A 22294-nucleotide genomic window follows, 5' to 3' on the forward strand; every position below is an offset into this window, starting at 1 on the left:
AAATGTGTAAGATGTTTAACCCTTTACGCGATGCATTCACCACACAAAACATTTCAGAGCATCTACGTTCATGCAGAATGTTGCAGATTAAAGCCGCTATTAATTAGTCCATGGTTATCGCGACCGCGATCAGAATGATGTGCCTCTATGAGGCTGTCCTGAGAGCACCCGCGACCAGAAGTGCCGGCGCTCGCGATGCGCAAGGAAACAAATAAATATGTTTCCACGCGCGACGGCCGGGTGACGTGAGCGGTTAGCCCAATGGGGGCAAACCCGCTTCCGTGACGTCACAGCCATGCCCCCTCGTCGCATCCAATTAAAGCACACAAATCACTGAAGCTGGAGGCAAGCGCGAAGCCACGAGGACGGTCGCGTGCCCCCATCATGGACTCGGCCTTATAGTGCCCAATTTCCTAAACGTTTTGCTTAAAAAAATATCTGTTAGATAGGGTGTTTCTCTCGCTTTATTCCTTTAAAAAAATTTTTTATTGAAAGAATGTTTCCCCTTTAAAATAATAATACAATTATTTCATATAGCACTTCACATAGCAGTTCACAATTACAGTATAGTGTGCAGTACATAGGATTTGTTTTTACAGACACAGTCTTTCCCTGCAGAGCTTATACAATCTATGTTTTTGATGCCTGAGGCACAGGGAGATAAAGTGACTTGCCCAACATCACTAGGAGCGGACACGGGGAAGTGAACCTTGTGCCCCTGAATTCAAACTCAGGGTTGTTGATTACAGTTAATGTCACTGAGCTGCTCCTCCTCCCAAAGCCTTTCGTTTTAAAACACAGTGCTACTACTTTTTGATGACACTGAATCATTATATAGGTGAATACAATGTATTGTTTTCACAGTATGGCTATTAGAAGTAATATTACACTAATAATTTCTAGTTGCTAATACTAGTTATACATAAACAAAACATACATAGTTCTGTTTTTATGTAAATTGTATCAATCAGGTATTCATTAATTTTTTTTACTTAAGCATCAAAGATATGATGTCACAGAATGACCTGCATACATACAGTAGCAAACACATTTGTATTACTTTTTAGAACTAAAATTGACACACAAAAAAATGTCATATATGATGTTAGTACAGGACCTAACCACATCTTACATAAGTTATGGTGGGTAACCAAATAGAGAAAAAAAACCCTACAGCAAATAAAGATATCACTTGTGAGCACATTCACATATCAGACAGGTCTGCAACCCTGCTTTTCACCATTATCTCTTTGCATACTCTTAGACCTGTCTGAGTCACGTGAACGTGCTCACATGTGATATTCTCTTAGCATACAGTGCTTCCACTGCAGCCAGGGATTCTGGGAAATGACATGCAAAAGAGCACACAGTGTCACCTTTTACTTCCTGTCCATTTTAACATGGACCCACAGGGCCGGCTTATTTACAGTATTTATTTATAAAATGTTTTACCAGGCAGTAATACATTGAGAGTTACCTTTCGTTTTCAAGTATGTCCTGGGCACAGAGTTATAATGACAAATACATGGTTACAAATACATACAGTACCTACAATGAGTGAGCAGGGTTATACATTATATACAAGACATAGCATGCGCAGTTAGAGATAATATATAGTATAAGCGTATGTAACAGTTACAGACCAGATTAAACTTTGAGACAGCTTTAGTTTATAAAGAACTTAGACTGCGTGTGGCTGTGAGAGTCTCCGGTAGATTGTTCCAGTTTTGGGGTGCACGGTAAGAGAAGGAGGAGCGGCTGGATACTTTGTTGAGCCTTTGGACCATGAACAGTCTTTTGGAGTCAGATCTCAGATGATAAGTGCTGCATGTGATAGGGGTGAGGAGCTTGTTCAGGTACACGGGTAGCGTGCCCAGAAAGTATTTGAAGGCAAGACAGGAGTGATGAACTTTGCGTCTATACTCAAATGATGACCAATCTAGTTCTTTGAGCATTTCGCAGTGATGTGTGTTGTAGTTGCATTGGAGAACTGTAACAGGGGAGTTATCCCTGTTTAGGAAATGTGCCTCTAATCCAGCAGTGTTGTGGTTAACTGCTGGTAGTTAATTAAACAACACCACCTGGCTGATTAGGTTTGTTAGAAAAGCCTGCCCTTGAAACAGGAAGGGAGATTGTTCCTGAGTATGACAAGTAGTGGGACTGACCATAGGAACAGATGTCTTGAGCCTGCCAGAAGAAAAACTGCACGCTGCTTGCAAGACACAGGGGAAAGCACTTCTGAACCTGAATGCTGATATAGCCTGAGGAAAAAGGCAGCAACCCAGGAACAGAGAAGACTTTCCCTCCAACTACAAGAAAACAGATAAGACTTTCCTTTATAAGATTTTGTATCTGCACATATCAAGATATATGTTTGGGGCTGGGAGACATGCTAATCTAAAGGGAGTTGTGGACTGCATAGGTTTCACTAGACATACTCCCAAGTGAACAGAAGCTTTGTTTGACCCCTTATTTGCATATGTTTGGATGATTTTCTTATGTTAAAGAAACAGGCGCAATAAAAGCCTTATTTAATTTCACCTTAACAAGTCTCCATTGCATACCTCTGCGCACGTCCTCCTACATATGGTTTCAGAATTGGGACTGAGGTGGCCCTTGCAGTTAAAAGGGGCCCCGGAGATTGCCTGTGAATTTCTTTTGTGCTTTTTGCCTACAAACAGCCTGTGCAACATAAACAAAGAATCTCATGCAGCAGAGACCAGAGTTAAAGGGATACACACACAGGCAGGAAATCTACACTGCACTGAAACCCACAAAACCACAGATGGACTCTTTTCCCCGATTCCAAGAGGAGAGAGAGAGAGAGACTGTGCTGAAGCAGGTAAACCTTATTTGCCTATCACAATAAAGTGTAGTATGGTCATTGAAATAGGGGTTTTGCCTTCCAGCCATAGTCAGGGTTCAAGAAGTAAGTTAGCCCTTAAAAGGGATAGGTGTTTGTTGCTTTCAAATGTTTCGCTGAAGCAGTGAATACAGATGGTGACCCACGAGCAGTACTGATTCTGAAAGGAGAGGCTGCCACACCGTATAGGACTACCAGCTGTGAATGGAGTATATGCAGAAAAGTGTGCAAATTGATGCGACTATGCTGAAGCAGGGGAATTTTCAGCAAAACAAGTGCTGAGGGTAAAATTGCCCTACTGCGGAAAAAGGAATTGCTGAGCTGTGTAAAGGTATCCCAAAGTGTGAAGAGTGAATGCCATAATACCCAAAGTTGAGACTGAAAATTACCGAACTCACGCAGAAAACCACATTATTTGGCTGAAGTGGAGGAATTGCCCTAGCAAGTAAATGGTGTAAAGCAAACAGAAGTTTTTACCTAGCAACTGCACATCTAGTATAGCTATTGAGAGATTATACCTAGCAAGTAAATGGTGTAAAGCAAATAGAAGTTTTTACCTAGCAACTGCACATCCAGTATACCTAATGAGAGAGAATGCGTGCACAGTACTGCTGATATTGTAAAAATTACCCAAGAAAAAGAAAAAGTCTACAGAGATGCCTGTGAGAGCTACGACCTCTACAAGCAAAATATGCCCACCTGTAGGACTACCACAATTGGGGGTTCTAGCAAATACAGTGGCAACAGCTGCAATAGCGCCTACTGAGGTCAGGAAGAAAATTACACCTGATAGCCCCAAAATGGAGGACAAGATGCAGCGTTCCTGTAATGAACTCTACCCCATGGAAGAGTGGCCCTTCCAGTCCAATAAAGAGGAAGACATCTCTTACGGGGAACCCGAACCGAGTCACACCCCCAAAACACCCCAAGAATGGTGGGGGTGCCTGAACTCGGCACGAACCGAAAAGACCGCTCTCTATGATGACGAATATGATCGACAGGAGAAAGAGCGGGAGCAGCAGATCACCAAATATTTCTGTCAGCTAACGCAACGGCAAGAAAAGCCTGGTGTATACAATGAAGCCGCTGAAGTATCAAATAAAGAAGAAGTCCCCAGTATTCCTGATGGGACGGAGTCATCCAAAACAAAAAGGCGTAAAAAGAAAAGCGGTTCTTCACTTACCGTGGAAGGAACAGACACGTCCGCAGATCCTGTGGAGAAAAAGGGGGACAGTGTTGCCCTGCAGCCTAGAGAAAATGGAGAATTCGTCCCGCGGATAACCGAATATCCAGAGGGCCCAAGTCGTGTACCCCAAAGAAGTGTCTGTCCGGTGCCAACAGTGAGGAACCCTCAACCAACCATCCCAGGGAAGTGGAGCCGGAACCAGTGAGTGTCGATCCCTTGACCAGCCCTGAAGATGCCCTGAAAAATGCCAGGCATGACTGTGATATGCTCCGTGAACAATTGAAACAAAAGAAAGATGGTTACACAGAGCTACAGAAAAATAACGTGAAGCTACAGAAAGATGTGCTCACAATTTACTCTTTGGCCAGGACAGAATTGGACGATCTCAAGACTGAACTAGATACTGCAAACGCTACTATTTCCGCCATGGATGAAAAGCAGAGCCAATCTGATAAAATGATGGCTAAGCTGAAGCGAAAGTATGAGGAGGCACTGAAGCAGATGACAGTCTTCCAGCAAGAGGTTCACACTCTTCGCATAGAGCTGAATGCCTCACAACAGGAGGTCAACAGTGTCCGGACAGAGGTGGACGTATCTCAGAAAGAGGTTCATACACTCCGCAGAGCACTGGATGCCTCACATCATGAGACCAACAGCTGCCGCACAGACCTGGAAGTCTCCAGAAAGGAACTTCAGTCTCACTGAGGAGCTGGACATTGCAAAGAAAACTATCCTCCATCTTAACTTTGATCTCAAAGTCTCTCAGACGGAGCTTCAGAACCTAAACCTGGAGATGGAATTCTCACGCCAGGAGACAGCCCGCCTCCAAGCAGATGTGCAAAAATGGAAGGCGGACTGCAATGAGGCAATGAATAGTACAGAGACTGAAAAAAGAGAAAACTTAAAACTGAAAGAAGAAAATTCTCATTTGACAGACTATGTCAAGGAAAAGAATGAAAAGCTGCACGAGCTTAAAGAAATAAATACACTTTTGGAAGATGAGAAGTTTGAAGCAGAGCACCGACTGCAGAACCAACTGCAAGGTCTGCGTACGCACATCCAGAAGGCCGAGGACAAGCAGCAAACTCTGCAGGAAGACAATCTGCAGGCTGCTAAAGAAGTATAAGTGCTGCAGGAACGTCTGATTACCCAGTATGTCCCCGCAAAGCAGCATGAGAAACTGAAGGCTACCCTGAGCATCACCAAAGCATCGCTAGAGGCCAAGCTTAGAACCCAAGTGACTCGGCACAAAAGGGAGCACAAGAAGGTCCAGAAACTGAGACAAGTAACTGTGGCCCGAGCAAAGAAATTCACAGTGCTTCACAATACAACGAAAATGTGGAAGCAAGCTCAGAGAAAGCAAAGTGTGCAGATAAATTCCCTGAGAAGAGACTTGCAAGACGCACTCAAAAAACAGGGATCTCTCGCGGATGAGATTACAGTTCTACAAGGACAAGTATTGACCCTGACTAAGTGTCAGTATCCCACAGCCACAAAAACCCATGAAGACAAGGGTACAGTGAAAGCTGGGAATACCGCTCGTCTGAAAAACAAGGTTGCAAAATTTGAACCACCTAAACAAGCACTAGCAAAACCTTCAGCCACCCAACAGGCAACAAAAAAAGGTACACGTGCTGAATCAAAACCAGAAGAATCCTTAGCTGATGAAGCTGAAAAGATGGGACATTCTCTGGAAGTGGATGTGGAATTGCAACTTAATCCCAAAGAAGCTGAACTAGCAACTCCATTGAGTGGAAAAAGTGCGGAGAGACAGCTTCAAGAGCGGAAAAATCAAAGGGCTGTTTTCAAACACTCTGCAACTGTTGCCATACAGTCTGTCTACAATAAGACGAGCACCCGACGCGAGGGAAATCTCATGACCGCGCACGCAGCAAAAAGACTATACTTGGAAAAAGTCCTCCTCGAGCGACTGAGGAGTGCTGATCTCAAGCACCTTTGGGAGGAGACATGAATAAACTGGAGAAAGGGCTCCAATCCCAGCGGGACTGAGGGTTCTCTTCCTCCATCCACTCTCATTCAAGTCACAGAGTTTTCGCGAATGAGAGTGGAAGGATGGGCTTTGGCCGGGGCAAGCCCGAGCTTCCCACAAACAGGGGAGGTATGTAACAGGGGAGTTATCCCTGTTCAGGAAATGTTCCTCTAATCCAGCAGTGTGGCGGTTAACTGCTGGTAGTTAATTAACCAACACCACCTTGCTGATTAGGTTTGTTAGAAAAGCCTGCCCTTGAAACAGGAAGGGAGATTGTTCCTGAGTATCCCAAGTAGTGGGACTGACCAAAGGAATAGATGTCTTGAGCCTGCCAGAAGAAAAACTGCACGCTGCTTGCAAGACACAGGGGAAAGCACTTCTGAACCTGAATGCTGATATAGCCTGAGGAAAAAGGCAGCAACCCAGGAACAGAGAAGACTTTCCCTCCAACTACAAGAAAACAGATAAAACTTTCCTTTATAAGGTTTTGTATCTGCACATATCAAGATATATGTTTGGGGCTGGGAGACATGCTAATCTAAAGGGAGTTGTGGACTGCATAGGTTTCACTAGACATACTCCCAAGTGAACAGAAGCTTTGTTTGACCCCTTGTTTGGATGATTTTCTTATGTTAAGGAAACAGGCGCAATAAAAGCCTTATTTAATTTCACCTTAACAAGTCTCCCTTGCATACCTCTGCGCACGTCCTCCTACAAGAACAAAGCGGCGTATTGAGTTGTAGAGGGTATCAAGTTTGCCAAGGTGAGTTTGCGGTGCTGTGCCATATACTATGTCTCCATAGTCTATAATTGGCATCAGCATCTGCTGTGCGATGCGCTTTCTGACCAATAGACTGAGGTAGGATTTGTTCCTATATAGTACAACTAGTTTGGCATAGGTTTTGGATATCAGGGTATCAATGTGCAACCCAAATGTTAAATGGGAGTCAAACCATAAGCCCAAATATTTGAAACTAGTAACAGGGTCTAGGATAGTATTAGAGTTGGTTCTGTTCTGTAGCTCCTTCATTGGAAGCTTTAGGAATTTACAGTAGCCTTGGTCCCAAATACCATTGTTACAGTTTTGTCAGTGTTTAGAAACAGTTTGTTTTGGGAAATCCAATTTTCAAGTCTCAAAACGTCAGATTGAAGTACGTGTCCAAGGTTAGAGAGGTGAGTGCTGTGTTCATATAAGATTGTGTCACCCACATACATGTGTATTGAAGCTCTCTTACAAGCTGTTGGAAGATCATTAATGAACACCGAGAAGAGTAGGGGCCCCAGAACAGAGCCTTGCGGGACACCACAGGTCATATCCAAGGGGTTGGAGTTTATGTCCGAGATAGACACATGTTGGGATCCATCTTATAGGTAGGAATTAAACCAGTTTAAAGCATGCTTCCCTATTTCAGAGCACTGGAGTTTGTTTAGCAAGATAACATGATCAACAGTATCAAAAGCCTTTGCAAAATCTAGTAATATTGCACAAGTGAGTTGTCCCCGTTCCATTCCACACTGGATCTCATTACAAACCTTTAGGAGGATAGTTACCGTGGAGTGTTTGGGGTAAAAAGCCAGATTGGAATTGGCTAGGGAAATTTGTCTTGGTATAGTAATCGCTTAATTGGGAGGGAACACATTTTTCCATGACTTTGGACAGTATTGGGAGAAGAGAGATTGGCCTGTATTTTGAGACAGTGTTGCTTGATGGCAGTGTCATCTATGCAGTTGCACCGAGCCCCACACTCTCTTCCCCACAACAGATAAACTGATTGCCGGGGAAGAGCGAGGGGCCTCTGTAAGTGCCTCTTACCTTCTATCCGGCTTCTTCTGCCTGGCATCTCTTCATCTCTGCAACGTTGCAACATCACATTGCCATGATAACGTGACGTAGCAGCGTCACATTGTCATGACAACATGACATCGCGGCTTCATAGATGAGGAGCAGGAGGAGATGCCGGAGCAGGTAAGAGGCCAAGCGCTCTTCCCCGGCACCGAGCCCTGCTAAGATTTAAGCCGGCTCTGTCTATAAACACGTCTGCTGTCTGTGAGTAGGTTTTGCTGGCTATGCACTTTAACCCAGGCTGTGCTGAAAAGCTGTGTAATACGGCAGACATACAATTATAGGAGTCCAATCGACATGAAGCAAAGGGTGACACTGTGTGCTCATTTGCATGTCATTCCCAGAATCCCTGGCTGCAGTGGAAGCACTGTATGCTAAGAGATAGTGGAGAAACGCCGTGTTGCAGATCTGTCTGAGACATGTGAATGTGCTCACGAGTGGTAGTTTTATTTACTAGTACAGGACACAAAGTAGTGGGTTTAGTTTCTGACTCAACTCGTGCTCTGTGTGCTCATGGATAAATCACTTTACCACATCTGTATTTGGGTAAACAGTTCTCCATGATTAATTTCCCATATGGAAATACTGAAATTCAGGATAATACAGCAAGATGCGAAGTTCCACTCTGTTTTATTCAAACACCTGAGCTCCGCTTCTTCTTTTTTTTTAACCCCGTAACTTACAATGAGTTATTTTTGCAGCACTTTCTGGCAGTGAAAGGGGATGGAAGAAAAATGGAAATGTTTTTAAAAGACCCTTGTTTTGTTTTGTTATTAATAACCGAAATAAACTAAAAGGGGAAAAAAATACAATATTGTTTTTATTAAAAAAATAGCATCTTCGTTCCATCGTCTTACCCAAGGGGTGGCCAACTCCAGTCCACAAAGGCCACCAACAGGTCAGGTTTTAAGGATATCCCTGCTTCAGCACAGGAAGATCCAGCACAGGGATTGAGCCACCTGTGCTGAAGCAGGGATAAAACCTGTTGGTGGTCCTTGAGAACTGGAGTTGAGCACCCCTGGTCTAACCCTTTCAGTGCCAGAAGTGCAAGCAATGCACTGAGGAGTATGCAAACACAGTAACACTCCCAAAGTATATTCACCACTGTGTAAAAGTTTTATTTGTGTTACTGAAACCACATCTTACCTTATTCCAATGTAGGGTACCTTGTCTTCATGGGCACCCCCATTTCCTCTCCAGTACCCCTTTTTATTCCCAGTTGCCCCAGTCTTTCCCTATTTGTTATGTTGACCATGTTCCTCCTGCAGCAACATCTCCGTATTCCACTTATTCTAAGCTCCACGCAGGAACAGGAGGTCACCTCGGGCCCTGTGAATATAATTTACTGTAACGTCTCTGTGACAGGAGCCACTCTCTGAGGCGAGAAGTGGGGAGTTACAGATTTATCAGCTCACCAGGGGAGTTCGCATATCGAGGAGAAGAAAATTCAGACAGCTTACAACTTTCCACCCAATTACCACTGACCTTTACACTAGCAATTTCACTGGGCACTCACAAACCTGAAGCATAGCAAATCTGGCCCCACAGGAGACCCACCACTAAGAATAACTCAACGTGTGCAGATAGCTAAACAGACATTCGTTCTGCTCAATGGGCCTTAGTCATTAAGCTCTTTCCCCTGCATCTTATGTTTGCAGTTTCCCTTCCGTTTAGATTGCAAGCTTATTGAGCCCATGTTATCTATTGCGTGTTGAAGCAGCAGTCCGCGCTGTTAGTTTTTATTTTGTAATATATAGTATATATTTTTTTAACATGACTTTAACCAGGGGGGGTCCCCCTGAGTCGATTCATAGTGCCCTGAGCTCTGGGGGTTTCCCCCTTATTTAACCCCTAAATCTTATGGACAAGAAAACTTATCAGGGAGGACAACATGGCTGCCGGGTCAGCTTTGGCAAAAGTCTACAAATATCGCTGCCCATGTCACCAATAATGCGGCTTTCTATTTGTATTTGTAATTTTTGTTGTTGTTGCAAGATACCACGAAAAAAGGGGGCTGAAGGTAAAATGAAAATCATTTAGGAGAGGATTGGGGCTTAATGTTGTCATTTTATTTACATTCTTATTTACTAAGCACATCTTTCCTGAGGTCCATGAGTTACAGTTTTCTGGGGGCCCCATTTCAATGGCCTTGTGAGCCTCCCCTCTTTCTCTTACACACCTCCTCGCTCTCTCACACCCTCTATTCTCACCCTCTCCCTTTTCCTCTCTCCCCCTGCTCTCTCTCTTTCCCCCTCTCCTGCTTCCCCTCTCCCTCTTTCCCTTTTTCTCCATCTTCCTCCACCTCTCCCTCTCTTACACACCGCCTCCTTCCCTCTCGTACACCCACCCTCCTTTTTCCACCTCCTTGGGTCACTCAATCCCTCCATCCCTCCCTCAATCTCCTCCTCTACTTCAATACCCCCCTCCTCTCCCTCAATGCCCGACCATACACACACACACAATTCCCTCTCCCCACAATTATCACCTACCCCCTGCCAATGCCCCCTCCCTTTCCCACAAACAAATTTGTAAGCACTGTTGGGAGGGAGTTGACCTATAGGGGTGTTCACAGATTGAGCTTCTTGTTTGTAGTTAGGGATGCACTTTGATAGTAGGGAAGTAACCCACCCACACAGTATTCATTGAATGCATTTGCAATGTCAGTGGGATTTGTCAGAGCAGTATCATCCTTTTTGATATTAGATGGGTTTTGATGGCTAGAAGACTGGAATATATTAATGGCCTTCCAGGAGATTGCTGGATTTTATGTTTGATTTTTTGATAAAGATTGTCAGAGTAATATTGGGCTTTTGCGTGTCTTGTTCGCCTTGTGCATGTATTCCGCAGGCATCTGTAGTTATTAAGATCCTTGGTAGTGTCAGTTACTTTGTAGCTTTTCCACAAGGCATCCCTAAAATGGTAAAGCGCAATAAGGTCGGTTGTAACCCCCGGAAGGTGGGCCCCCTGTACTCTTATTCTGCTTAGCGGAGCATGGGTGTCACAGAGTTTTAAGAACTTTGTTTGGAAATAATCAAACGCAGAATCGGGATCAGGTATCAAGTTGATTCTGTACCAAGGCAGTTGGCAAGATCATGAGTGAAAACAAAAACAGGGCTTGCGCTCATAAGTGATTGTGATAGGAAAAGTGATTTACATATAAAAGGTATGTATAAAATATACAATACAACCTTAACGGGTGAGGTTTTGTGCAGCTGGTCTGTGGGAATGGCTCAAACACCAAGGCTACAAGGAAACAAAAAAAGAACAGCGCAAAAAAACCATTGTGTAGTGTATTAAAAAAATTATTTATAGTATAAAGGTGAGTATTGCACGTACATCAACAATATGGGTTAATAGCATGACATGTTAGGGACATGTTACCACTCTGTAGGCACAGCAGGATTCAGACACCGGTTGCAGGACATTCACCCTCAGAATGCTGGTGTATGATTCCAAAGTAAGCAGCTCAGCGTTGGGGAACCTTCCCACACCGTCACGGAGCTCTCAGCAGGGTTGATCGCCACGCTGCTTCCGGGTTACTCCACGCCGGCGTGTGACGTCATCAGGCGGCGTCTCTATGCCGATCGCGTCTTTGATGCGTCACTGTCTCACACTCAGCAGTCCAGCGGCACACAGAGTCCCAAACACGTCCCGTAGCAGAACAAATGTTCGATTTAAAACCGCAATGGGGATACAAAAATATAAGAATGAGGAACGCGCCCTCTCCTACGCGTTTCGTACTTCCGTACTTCGTCAGGGAATGAAGGAGGAGGTTCCGAGGGCGGTTCTTATACACACAGCATTACTGCTATTGGCCGGGCTGATTGACTTCAACTCCCCCCACCTGGAAAGACACTTAGTCATCCCGTGGGGGCGCTCGATCAACAATTAAACATACATAAGATAAACACTAAAATTAATAAACTTTAATATCATATATTGATGCAGACAGGCTCTAAAAATAAAGAAACAAAAGTTAAGCACACCGAAAAATCACACTTTAAAACGATGTATAATGCTATCTCACAGTTTAGAATAAACCATAGATTTACATATGACTTCTAGCAAGTATATATAGCTTCATATGAAAATCTATATGCTAATGAAATGGTGAAGGAATAGATCTTAGGGGATGGACATTAGTTATAGAAATTCAGAGAGAAAGAGTACCTAAATTAAACTTTTTATAATATAAAACTCGCAATTGAGTAAAAATAGTATATAAAACTGAAAACACTGGTATTAGGGATTGATTAAAAGAGGGACCATACGTCAATCTCCTCATTGAGACCTGATGTAGACAAAGTCTGGAGTTTATATATCCACAAACTTTCTTGTTTGGACAGTTTTTTATCTCTGTCTCCACCACGTCTTCCTGATTGTACAGTCTGGATACCTATATATGTAAAGAGTGAGGGGTCACAGTCATGTTTGATCTTAAAATGCCTAGACAAGCTACAGTATGTTGTTCAAATCCTAGTCTAATATTTCTAGCGTGTTCTAGAATTCTCACTCTTAGAAATCTTTTGGTTCGCCCTACATATTGATATCCACAGGGACACTGTAATAAGTGAACCACATATGTGGTTTTGCAAGAAATACAATCTTTCACTGTAAACTTTTCCTTTGTTACATTGGATACGAATGATTTACGGTTGGAATTTAACATTGAACAGGCTTTGCACTTCCCGCAGCAATGAAGAGGCAGAGGCCCCAGCATGGGGTCGTAGGCTCCTTAAGGGCTGCGACGTCCTGATTGGCGAGAGCTGGTAGGGGGGGGGGGTCGGCTAACCCCCCTCCCCCTTCCCACACGGAGTGGGAAGGCTGCTTGTCCCCTCCCATGCAGGGGGAGGGGGGAGAGGGTATAAAGAGTGGGGACCCAGGGGAGAGAGACAGAGCTAACGGAATTTTCCCCTTACCTTACAGGAACGCTTGCTGCTGCTCAGCTGCCATTTCCAGACCGTGAGGGAAGGCCGCAGTGACTGCAGCAGCCCCCCGCTGTATGAAGACCCCGAGTCCTGCCAGCCTCACCCATGAGCTTGAGGATCCCGCTGATGCTGCGGCACCAGAGGAGCCGGTAAGTGTCCCTGCCCCGCGCCTATCCCAGCGCTGAGGTGCAGGTAGGGATCCCCATTCCCCATCCCACAGCCCTCCCAGCTCCCCCGGCAAGTGCAGGCGCCTGCTTGCAGCCCACCACGCTCCCGCGCCCACCCTGGGGCCCCCTCCAGCCTTATGCCCCTCTATCCGCCCCCCAGCCTGTGCCGCGCCACCTCTCGGCTTTTCCCCCTGCAAGGTCCCTCCGCCTCACTACTGATTCCCCTGCCGGGCCCCGGCGCCTCCCGGCCTCTATTCCCGCACCCCTCCTTCCCCTGCTCCCAGGCCTTGTCCCCCCTCCCGGTTCGCGCTTCGGGCGGCGCCGCGCCCTACTCCCTCTGCCCAAGCGCAGTCCCGGCAGGGAGGGGGCGGGTCGCTCCTGTGCTTCCGGCGCCAGCCCCAGCGCCGGCAGCACGCTCACCACTCTGCAGGTGTCGGCCGCGCGCCGAGCAGGGCGCCCGATGCCCAGGTCCCCCCCCCTACTATCTCTCCCGACCGCAGGGGCTATCCCACGGGGAGTGCGCCTGTGGGCTCCCACTGCAACAGGCCGCTTACCCCTCTGCTGGGGGTGGCCACGCGCCGGCTCCCACCACACAGCCTCCTCACCCCCCACCACAGGGACAATCTGGCTCTGTCCCGCGCCCCCATCCCACTCACCCCTCCGACCTGCGAGCGGTGCTGCTGGCTCCTCGGCACCATGACTCACCTCCCTCCAATGTGCTGCAGCAGGGGAGGGAGGGGCGCTGTTCTCCCGCGCGCGGGCTGCAGGCTGACCTTTCCCCCTGCTCCACCCTCCCTTCCCGGGCTTCTGTGAGCAGGGGGAGAGGGGGTTTCCCTCCCCATGTTTATTAAAGAGACAGGAGGTCACAGGCAGGTCTGCAGAGGCAGGCTGTTACCTTGGCCCTCCTCTGCAGCAGCGCCACCATGAGGCCCCTAGCGGTACTGCAGGGCGACCTCAAATTCACCCCTCAGGGCGACCTCAACCTTACCCCTCACAGTACAGGGCAGACTGTGAGCGGGGTTACTACAGTGAAGCACCAACATATCATATAACCACACGCCATACCCAACCACCCCACCTACTTACCTCCAGCAGGCAGGGGCGCGGGCGGTCTAGTGTATAACCGCCCCAGCCACCCGGGGCCCCTGCCCCTCCCACCCATGGGCCACGCTGTGTCGGGCAGATTAACTGCAGCGCAGAGACGGGCGTTCTGCTCTGTCACCGGCGGGGGTGGGGGGAGAGGATTTAAGGCGACCCAGCCCCGGGATCCTGCATGGGGTCCTCTCAGTTTTCGCAGGAAGCGACGGCCAATGACTGGTCATTGCACGCATGGAATGTGGACCAGGACCCCTACTCACCTTCACCGACGCATGGCGAGGAGGGGGACAGACGCCGAGGCCAGTCACCGCGCTTCAGGCCAGGTCAGCGCAGGGTACTAACCCGAGCAACGAGATTCCAGGTAAGGAAATAAATCCTAGTATAGTACGGGTAATAGCGACTCAGATAGTGACAGCGCAATTTCACAAAACCTGTATGTATGAATTCCTAAAGAGACAGTGGTGATTCTCCGGTCACTTAAGGCTAGGTATCTATTAAGTCACTCAGGGGAACTTGCCTGCTTGCAGTTTGGTTGCGACAACTCTAATACAGAGTGCTTTTCCTGGTAATGTACAGGTTAATAAAAGCTTCAGTCAGACTTAGAACTTTGCTACTAATATTGACAGATTTACTATAAATCATTCTTCCTGTTATTACACAGGTTACTAAGAATTTATATTAGCGTCAGGGACCCCTGATATGTGGTCTGCCGTGCCGTTGGCTCAGGGGCTTACAACAATTTTGGCCAAAGATGTCAAACTAAAAGACCATTTTACTTAATAGATATTTATACATATATATTTAGGCACTGTACCGTGTATGAGTCTCACTGGATGTGCTAAAACTGAGCCTTGTCTGTGTTTTATGTTCTGTCTCTGGTTTTAAATATATATTGCCATGCTCAGTAGCACTCCTCTGTGACACTCATATGCTTATATATATGTTGTGGTTATTTTGGGGGTTCAATAGGAGCTTGTTAGGTGTCCAGTATATTTTACACTTAAGGCTAGGCCAAGCGGTGCAACGCAGGGGGCAGCGCGGGAGAGCAAGGCCCCAAAAATTAAGGATGACGGCGTAAGTACCAGCAATTGTATTGTATTGTATGTCGTTATTTATATAGCGCCATTAAGGTACATAGCGCTTCACATTAGTAATACACGTGGTAACCAAATAAATATCAGATCATATAAATAACAGATCATGGGAATAAGTGCTTTAGGCATTAAAGTAACATTAAGGTAGAGTCCCTGCCCCGAAGAGCTTACACTTTAATGTAAAGGGAAGGACACTTACGCCGGCGCTAGGACCTCTCTCCAGTCGGTTTACACGCCTTGAGAAAGACCATTTCAATTGAAACGCGTGGGAGGAGGTTCTCTTTTCTGTTTGTTGGTGTATCCGTTTAGGTAATTTAATAAATTATTTGTTCATTCCTTCACTGGTGAGTTTTGATCTAGATAGGAGCGGCAGTACTGCTGATCAATTCTACGGACGCCGAGGAGGGAAGCCAGACACCCGCTCTGGGTGCGACGCCAAGCAGGGGGCGCGGGGGGACCAGTATCAATCCTTCACCACCCAGGCTGGTTCAGCCACTATTTACCCGCTTGCTCTGGAAGTAGCTAGACGGATTTTTCTACCTACACCCAAAGTGAGATAATAAAAGGGAAAGTTCACGGACGTACACAACCTTTTGCTGATGGGTTTCAGGCCAGGGAAAAAGCAAAGGAAGAGCTAGTAAGTATAAATCATGGACAACTGGCTAAGAGGTTACCTTGTGTTAGCCAGCTGCCTGCTGGAGAAGCACCCAGTAGAGGGTCTGAACGTCCTTAAATACATAGACCTTAGATGCGACACATATAAAACATTTGGGGAACATCGTGGGAAGAATATGTTTAGAATTTGGTAACCACACTCGCAAGTCGCAATCTTAAATTCGCCTCTATATACCCGCACGTCATACGGGAGAAAATGACCAAAGAGGTAGGCCTGCGACGCATGGCTGGACCGTTTCACTCACTGCCCATACACTGAGGAGCCTTATTCAGTAATGCTAGGGTGCTAGGAAGGTTAAACTAATACATGCCCACGTCACCTTGGGCAGATGGGTATAGCGGACTTATGGACATGATCCACAAGTCACTAGCCCCACGCTGTCACGGGAATATAGGAGTGCTCACCACAAACCGGACTGGACCGCGAGGCCGAGGTGGGGATACAGGAAAACCGCCGCCCTACAGCCGCGTGAGCGGGTCCGGTAAGCAGAGTCGTGTAGATAGCCTTGTTCGGGAGAGGAGAGAGTAGAGTGGTAGAGGTACTTGCCAGATCCGGGGTAGGAGAGGTCAGGAGTAGTCGGTGTCCAAAGCCAGGGTCGAGGAGAGGAGAAGGTAGAAGTCCGTTGAGCGAGCCGGGGTTCGAGGGTGCCAGAGATCGGGAGTCCAGGTACAGGTTCAGGGTCTATGACGGAAGACAAAAGCAGACTGCGAAGTAGCTTGTAGCAAGCACAACTAGAGACTGAATATGCTCAGCAATCAGCTCAGGGCTGGAGGCACTAAATACTGACAGGAACCAATGAGAACCTCCAGCGGTGATGTCAGACGTAGGTAGAGCGCTGATAGGCTGAGGCAGGATGCAGAACCGGTGGGAACGGAACAATAACATTGGCGGCAGTAGAGATGGACATAGTAGCGCGCGCGCGCGCGACGCGCGCGACGGAAGGGGCGGGTTGAGTTCGCCGGACTAAAAGACAGGAGCCGTAGGCGCGCGCACGGCCTTTCCACGGCGGCGCGCATGGGCAGCAGGGGCTGCCGGGAGTTCAGGAGGAAGAGGAGGCCCACGTGACCGGGTGCCGCACGCCCCGGCAGCCGAGGTAGGAACCGCAGCGGGCAGAGACCTTACAGTACCCCCCCCTTCAGGGTCGAACTCCGGACGATCCTTACCAGGTTTAAGCGGAAATTTAGAATGAAATGCCCGTACCAGCCTGGGGGCGTGTACCTGGATTTGAGGAATCCATGCCCTTTCTTCGGGTCCAAAACCCCTCCAATGCACCAAATACTGGAGGCCTCCTCTAGAAATGCGAGAATCTAGAATGGATTGTACCTCAAACTCTTCTTGTCCATTGACAAGTCTGGGGGAAGGTGTGATGTGTTGGATCAGAGGATTGGGTACAAACGGTTTGAGTAGAGAACAATGAAAGGCGGAGGGAATCTTCATGGTAGCAGGTAGTTTGAGTCGGTAGGTAACCGGATTGATCCTCTTCAATATAGGGAATGGACCGATAAATCGGGGTGCCAGCTTTGGGGATGTGACCTTCAAGCGTATGTTTTTAGTAGATAGCCATACTTTCTGACCAGGAACGAAATCGGGTGGTCTCTGACGATGCCGATCCGCCTGCCTTTTCTGCATGGCTGTGGCCCGCTTGAGATTATCCCGAATCCTGGACCAGGAAGCTTGAAGATCCCGAATCCTCTCTTCTGCGGCTGGAACTCCTGTACTCGGCCCAGACTGAGGAAGGGTAGAAGGATGAAAGCCAAAATTAGAGAAGAATGGAGACTGTAATGTGGACTCATTCCTGAGATTATTGTGAGCGAATTCCGCCCAAGGAAGTAGGTCGAGCCAATTGTCCTGAGAGTCCGATATGAAACAACGGAGGAACTGCTCCAGTGACTGATTGGTTCGTTCAGTTTGACCATTGGTCTGTGGGTGGTATCCCGAGGAGAAGTGAAGTGCCACATTAAGTTTTTTACATGGTGAATGGTGTCCTGACATCTTAAGACGGAGGGGAATGGTCTGATGAGATATAAATGCGGGTTGCAAAGGCCTACCGTCAATGGCTTCAAGGCCTACGGGCCAATCCTTGGCTACCAGAGGGATCTGGTGTCTCTCCGCAAATGATTGATCAATGAAATTCCCACCAGAACCGGAGTCTAGGAAGGCCCTCGTAGAGATGTCTCCAAAGTCCCCTGATAGAGTTATAGGAAGAAGTATCTTAGATGGTAGTTTGGGAGAGAAAGGAGAGGTTACCATGCCCAGTGTAGTTCTCCCAGTACTCACTGGGGGCTGGCGTTTCCCGACTTGGAAGGACAGGTATTCACCAGGTGTCCACCATTACCGCAGTAGAGGCAGAGACCCGCCCGACGGCGACGTAGTCTTTCCGTTAACAAAAGGCGAGCTTCACCCAACTGCATGGGTTCTTCGGAAGATACGGCGACGGACTCCCCTGGAGCTGTGTGTGAAGAAAAAGTGGATTGGGTACCTTTTAGACGTTTTCCTTTCTCTACTCTTCGCTCCTGAAGCCGCTGGTCCATACGGATACAGAGTGCGATGAGAGCATCCAATGATGTAGGGCGCTCTAGTGCGGCCAGCTCGTCCTTGAGGGTGTCATTCAAACCCTGCCAAAACACCGCGGCGAGTGCTTCATCATTCCACTTAGTTTCGGCGGAAATGGTGCGAAACTCCAGTGCGTAGCGTGCGACCGAGCGATTACCCTGTAAAACATTGAGGAGAGAAGAAGCGGCCGTTACCCTCCTTCCTGGTGTATCGAACACCTTCCGGAATTCAGTACAAAACCGGTCCAGGCTTGAGGTCAGCTCCGGGCGATGCTCCCATATGGGTGTAGCCCAGGCCAGGGCGTCATCGGTCAGCAGAGAGTAGATGTACGCAACCTTGGAACGAGGAGTCGGAAAGTGAGAGGGTAACAGTTCAAATTGGACGGAACACTGCGCCAGAAAGCCACGGCATGCTGAAGGCTCTCCCGAATAGCGATTGGGGGAAGGTAGACGAGGTTCCGGAGAATGAGTCAAAGGTACCGGCGGAGAAAAAATAGGAGCAGGAGGAGCGGCAGCAGCCTCGGGAGAGGACAGAAGGGATTTGAGTTGCTCCGAAATGGTACCCAGGGAATTTTGGAGCATCTCCATACGCTGGTTATTTTGGGAGAGACAGTTCTCTACTTCCTTGAACAGGCCATCGTGTTCACTCAGGCGTCGATCCACCTTGGCGGAGTCCAGGTCTGTAGGGCTGAGCATAATGTCACGGGAATATAGGAGTGCTCACCACAAACCGGACTGGACCGCGAGGCCGAGGTGGGGATACAGGAAAACCGCCGCCCTACAGCCGCGTGAGCGGGTCCGGTAAGTAGAGTCGTGTAGATAGCCTTGTTCGGGAGAGGAGAGAGTAGAGTGGTAGAGGTACTTGCCAGATCCGGGGTAGGCGAGGTCAGGAGTAGTCGGTGTCCAAAGCCAGGGTCGAGGAGAGGAGAAGGTAGAAGTCCGTTGAGCGAGCCGGGGTTCGAGGGTGCCAGAGATCGGGAGTCCAGGTACAGGTTCAGGGTCTATGACGGAAGACAAAAGCAGACTGCGAAGTAGCTTGTAGCAAGCACAACTAGAGACTGAATATGCTCAGCAATCAGCTCAGGGCTGGAGGCACTAAATACTGACAGGAACCAATGAGAACCTCCAGCGGTGATGTCAGACGTAGGTAGAGCGCTGATAGGCTGAGGCAGGATGCAGAACCGGTGGGAACGGAACAATAACATTGGCGGCAGTAGAGATGGACATAGTAGCGCGCGCGTGCGACGCGCGCGACGGAAGGGGCGGGTTGAGTTCGCCGGACTAAAAGACAGGAGCCGTAGGCGCGCGCGCGGCCTTTCCACGGCGGCGCGCATGGGTAGCAGGGGCTGCCGGGAGTTCAGGAGGAAGAGGAGGCCCACGTGACCGGGTGCCGCGCGCCCCGGCAGCCGAGGTAGGAACCGCAGCGGGCAGAGACCTTACACACGCACTTGGAGAACCTACCTCCAGGCTTGGCACACATGGCTAGTATTCAAGCAAAAGGACAGAGTCGAGGGTAAGCGTGGTAGCAGCGCGCGGATCATTAGCTTCCTACAGGCCCAGAAGGCAGCTGGGGGTTGGGGCCATGATGGCAGGACTGTGGTTTTCTGAAATGGCACATCTGCAAGGACATAACTAAGGATTTCATAGTTAGGAGAACCCTAAGAATAGGCTGGGATAGGGGTGAAGCCAAGTGAACTGACAGTAAGGAGCCGATAACGCCAGACAGGCTTCAGGTATTGATGATAGAAAAATAGGCTAAAGCGCTCTATGCAGGTATAATGAAATAAAGTGAGCCAAACCACTAAGCCAAGGTATATAAAATAATATGATATAGTTCTTAATATGCAATAGTATGGGTACTATCCTCCTGAAGACAGGTGGTAGATGGTACAAGCCCACTCACCCTCAGTCTCATTGGCAGGTTCCCCTGAACATGAGCAATACTCACATCCTAGGAGCGGTAGGCAGGCTGTGCAGCTACAGATATGCAGTATAGCAGGAAAATGGAGAACAAAAGCGCACTAGCAAAAACTGAGCAGGAAGGACCCAGATTCAACAATAAATAAATAAAAGGGCACTTTAATGTGACAAAAGACCCATACAACGCGTTTCGAACGTCACAGCGTTCTTTTTCAAGGTATTGATGATGGCAGCAAAAGAGCCATGTTTCAGTACAGCGGAAAAGGGAATTGTTCAGAGTAGTATTTGCCGTGGCTTTCTTGGTGCCTCCAGGGTTGGCGAGCTAGTGGCGGCATCTTAAACAATCCAGGGTTCGGGCTTGGTTTTCGCGAGCATGATTCTCAATGCTACGTCAGTGGTATGCAAGATTCGCAGGTCTAAAACCGACCAAGCGGGAAGGGGAGCGTGGGTCCACCTCACTATAGAGGATAACGGAAGTTTGCCCAGTGGCGTTGAGTAAGGGGTACGTAAGGCACAGGCCCAAGGTTGGGAGCAATTTCATCATCCATCAGGACTCAACACCACTCACAAGGTACCAATTTCAAAGCGTTTTTAGGCGGTGCCTTGCTGCTAAGGGGGATGGATCCCAGTGTATTTGTTACCCATTGCTTTAGAATTGGTGCCGCAACAGCGGTAGCTGAGAACGGCTGTATGCCGGACCAAATGTGGAAACCGGGGAGGTGGAAACCCAGTGCCTATAGGGGGTTACATCAGGGCCTAAGGGTACAGCAACGTGCGGAGCCAAGAAGATTAACATGTTTTTCCCTCTCAGTAGACAGCTGCACAAAAGACCCTGGAAGTTTGGATCATGGGACATTCCTTTCGTTCAGTGGGCGCACGTATGGGCGAAGGATCAGCGGTGCGGCCAGCAGCTGTGGTGTACGGGAGAGGGGGTGAATTGGCGTTGGCTTGGGAAGAGAGGAAGGTGCTTGGTTGATCTGTAACAGGCTCTGGACAAGGAGTGAGCAGAATTTCAGGTGAAACCGGATGTTAGTTTGCTACACCTCGTGGGGAATGACCCAGCCAACACCAAAACACTAGAGTTGATTTATCGGTTACAGCAGGAATGCGCCCGCTTGAAGGCGCTGTGGAGTGAGGTTTTAATCATTTGGTCTGTAATTAGTCCAAAGCAAATTTTTAAAGGGCCACGGAAAGAGAAAGCTAGGAGGAAGGTAAATAAGGCCATGGGCAAAATTCATCCTCTAGCGGCGGTAAAACTCTTAAAGCGCAGAGGGACTGACACCAAGGAGTGCAGCTGGCACAGAAGGGACTGCGTGCATCTATCACCAAAGGGGTTGGAGGTGTTCTTAAGTAACATCAAGGGTTTTTTGCGGGAAGAATTAAGATCAGAGGTCGCAGCTTTGGGTGGGCGTGTCGGCCCCAGGGTAGCCAGTGCCCGGCAGAGGGGCCTCCGGGTGGTGGAGCTGCCGCGCCAGCCAAGCTCACGAGACGGAGAAAGGGCGAGGACTTTAGGGTCTGTCCCTCAGCTGGAGCCCCTAGAACAGCGCGGCAGGCTGGAGGCGCCGGCTGTAGGGCCGGGCCGGCCTATGCCCAATCAACGCTGGTAAAAGGCTGGGCGCCAGCTTTAGGGCTGGGCCTAAGCTGACCCTAGGGGCGGGAGGGGGAGGGAAGCAGCCCAACATCGGCTGAATGAGGATCTCCCCCTCCCATTTTACAGTGCTTTTGGGCGGAGGGAGGGTGCGGGCCAATTGCTGGCTGTCGGCAGGGATCTCCCTCCCATGCACATGATACGGGCGGGGGGAGGGAGCGGGCCAATTGCTGGCTGTCGGCAGGGATCTCCCCCCCATTCACATGCTACGGGCTGGGGGAGGGAGCGGGCCAATTGCTGGCTGTCGGCAGGGATCTCCCCCTCCCCCCCATTTTGCATGGAGCATACTTGGCTGGCGGGCAGGCTGGTAGGATTTTAACAGCGGATGT

This window comes from Ascaphus truei, chromosome 5, assembly GCF_040206685.1.
Source record: "Ascaphus truei isolate aAscTru1 chromosome 5, aAscTru1.hap1, whole genome shotgun sequence".
In the NCBI taxonomy this organism is placed as follows: Eukaryota; Metazoa; Chordata; class Amphibia; order Anura; family Ascaphidae; genus Ascaphus; species Ascaphus truei.